Below are 3,202 nucleotides of genomic sequence, written 5' to 3' on the forward strand. Positions count from 1 at the left end.
AAAGACATTTCCATCATTTCCTGATGTTGTGAATGCAGGAGCCTCATGAAAAATGTCCCTTTACTACAAAGGTTGGCAAGTGCTCAAAGATATGGCTTTAGTCAGCCATGCCATGCTGTCTCTACTAAACAGCATTATTTCTAGGAAGAATTTCTATTACTTTAAAGTGGAAAATAAAGTTACAACAACATTAAAGAGTATGTTACAGTTCCATGCTCTGTTCTGTTGGCAGAAAACTTGGTCTCTGCACCAGCATTCTGCCCCAACTGGCCATGTCTCAGGAGAAAAGAATTCCTCTCATCTCTCTACAGCAGCCTTTTCTGCTTAACTCAGACCCCCACCGAAGCCGGATGACAAATACAAAAGGTTTCTAAAGACAGAAATGGCAAGGAGAGAGCTTGGAGACACCCTACCTCTTGAAAAGAAGAAAAAATAAGTAAATAGTTTATTATCATCATGGGCCTTGGAATGACATAAGACCATCCTTTGTCACCTCTGCCATTTCAAAGCCAATGTGTATGAGCTATTTTAACTGAAAAAATCATTTTTCATTGACTATCCAACAACTTTGGCTTTATACACTATTTTGAGAACCCATTTTTATAATAACTCAGTTCCACCGCCTTTTGGACTCATTCGAAAGTGCATGTAGTGGTCAGACTTTTGCTTGTGAGTGATATCAATGTGAAAAGAAGCTTTAATAAAGTTGCCAGCATCCATGGACCTCTGTACCCATAACAACTTCCATGGCTTCAGTTCTGATAAAGGTTTTGCTTGATGGGTATTTCCTGTGAAGCTTCTCCTGCTTTCCCACCCAGAGCACTGTTCTATGGCCCACACAGGGCCAGAAGCAGCCACTAGGAGAAATTATTGGTCAGGCAACCCTCCAGTGCCGCAAGCCCAGCCCTCCCTCTTCATGTCCCTGAGCTGTGTCCAAAAATAGAAAATGAGACATGATGATGGATTGAGAGTAGGAAGAAGGGAGGGATCTCAGGGTGAGTGTTTAAGTCAACACAATGGAATTCCACCAGCAAAGGCTTGCTGCATAAATCACTCTTGAGAGAAAGTTGGGCATGCTGGGAAGTGTGTAGGGGCTTCCAGGCAAGTGGTGGATGGGCACTATCAGGAGGCACACCCAGAAAGAGGTGGTGCAGTGTAGAACAGGACTTCTCAAACTTGAATGTTCCCATGAATAACCTGGAGATCTTGCTAAAATGCAGGTTCTGACTCAGTTGTCTGAGGTGAGCCCTGAGACACTACCTTTCTAGTAAACTTTCAGTTGACAATAGTTTGAGGAGCAAGGATGCGGAAAGTAAGAACACAAAGTCCAATTTCAGAACCTATGAGCTGTGAAACCTTGAGCTTCAGTGTTTTTATCTGTGAAATGGAGATTGTTTTAAGTACCCTTGTATCAGATTATTGTGAGCATTAAGTGACATGATGTCATTCACCTGGGACATAATAAAGAATTCAATATGTTGATCGCCATCAATATTTTATTTTTACTCATTTGAGCATTGGGGCAGCTTCTAAAACATTGATTGGTTGATTTGATTTTTTAATGGTGAGACGAGGTGTGCAGAATGAAGTGAAGTCCAGGGTGGAGGGATAGGAGGAGGTGGAGGAAGTGGAAAGAAAAGCAAGCCTTGGAAGGAATAAAAAGAAAGATTCCCCCTTTCGGCCGGAACCACCATCTTCCAGTAATTCACCAAAATGACAAATACAAAGGGAAAGAAGACAGGCACCCAATATATGTTCTCTAGGCCTTTTAGAAAACATGGAGTTGTTCCTTTAGCCACGTACATGCAAATCTGTAAGGAAGGTGATATTGTAGACATCAAGGGAATGGGTACTGTTCAAAAAGGAATGCCCCACAAGTGTCACCATGGCAAAACTGGAAGAGTCTACAGTGTTCCCCAGCATGCTGTTGGCATTGTTGTAAAAAAAAAAAGTTAAGGGCAAGATTCTTGCCAAGAGAATTAATGTGCGTATTGAGCACATTAAGCACTCTAAAAGCTGAGATAGCTTCCTGAAACGCGAGAAGGAAAATGATGAGAAAAAGAAAGAAGACAAAGAGAAAGGTACCTGGGTTCAACTGAAGCCCCAGCCTGCTCCACCCAGAGAAGCACACTTTGTGAGAACCAGTGGGAAGGAGCCTGAGCTGCTGGAAACTATTCCCTATGAATTCATGGCATTATAGATGTTTAAAAAAAATAAAAGACCTGTAAGGACTGTAAGAAAAAAAAAAAGAAAGATCCCTACCTATACCTTCATCATTCATGTTCAGACAGAAAATTTCCCAGTGACAGATGCATCGCTGTGAAATTACATTAAGAGAGGTACTTCCTAGGGAAGCTGCGGGACATGCTTTGTGGTTTCTTCATCTATTACAAAAATAAAGGCATTGAAGTAAGCCTGTAGCTACCAAAGTACCACATTGCTTTAACCCACATGTGACTCTCACAGAACTTTTTTACATTAGGGATAGCATAAACTTATCTACTGAATTAAACAAAGTAAACCAAATTATTTTTGATGCAAATACAGAGTACTCCACCAAAATTTTTGTCAAAGTGCTTAACTCTTAAACCTTTCTCCAGTGCTCTGAGATTATGAGGGGCACAAGTGAAGAATACCTAAAATTGTAATTGCACCCTGGTGGCCCAACAGCTGACTATAGTCCATGGAGTTTCGGGTTTTGGTTGATTTAAATTAATTGCTACATTTAAATAAAGGAAGAGTTTGGCTCAATTCCCTCCCAGTAACTAGAAACTGAAGTTGAGTAATGGATAGTGCTTTTAACTGAGACATGCACTCTACAGTTTGTGACTGTTCCCACTATTCCTTATAAGCATACACAGACTTTACTCATTTACCTTATCAATCTAAGCCTGTGTAGAGAGTTGAGTTTGTCACTACTGACCTAAGAAGAGGTGGTAAAGAAGCAAAGGATTTCTTCCTAGAAGGATGAATAAATGCAAAAGAGATGAAAAATGAGGGGAAACCCCATTTTTTAAATATTTACTCACGTATTTACCATTTAAGTGCTCTTTATCTCTTTCTGTAGGTCCACGTTCCCATCTACTATCATTTTCTTTCTGCTAAAAGAACATTTAACATTTCTTGACGATCACACACCTTTTATTGACCTGAAAAAAATTTTATTTTGCCTTTATCTTTAAAAAAATATCTTCAGTAGGTA

General features: G+C 40.0%; 1 pseudogene; it reads left to right on the forward strand.

Annotated features, from left to right (window-relative positions):
• The first annotated feature begins 1,710 nt into the window (after window positions 1-1,710).
• On the forward strand, window positions 1,711-2,188 carry LOC116479562 (large ribosomal subunit protein eL21-like; annotated as a pseudogene).
• The last annotated feature ends 1,014 nt before the right edge of the window (window positions 2,189-3,202 follow it).

The sequence above is a fragment of the Hylobates moloch genome, unplaced genomic scaffold, assembly GCF_009828535.3.
Source record: "Hylobates moloch isolate HMO894 unplaced genomic scaffold, HMol_V3 SCAFFOLD_12, whole genome shotgun sequence".
In the NCBI taxonomy this organism is placed as follows: domain Eukaryota; kingdom Metazoa; phylum Chordata; class Mammalia; order Primates; family Hylobatidae; genus Hylobates; species Hylobates moloch.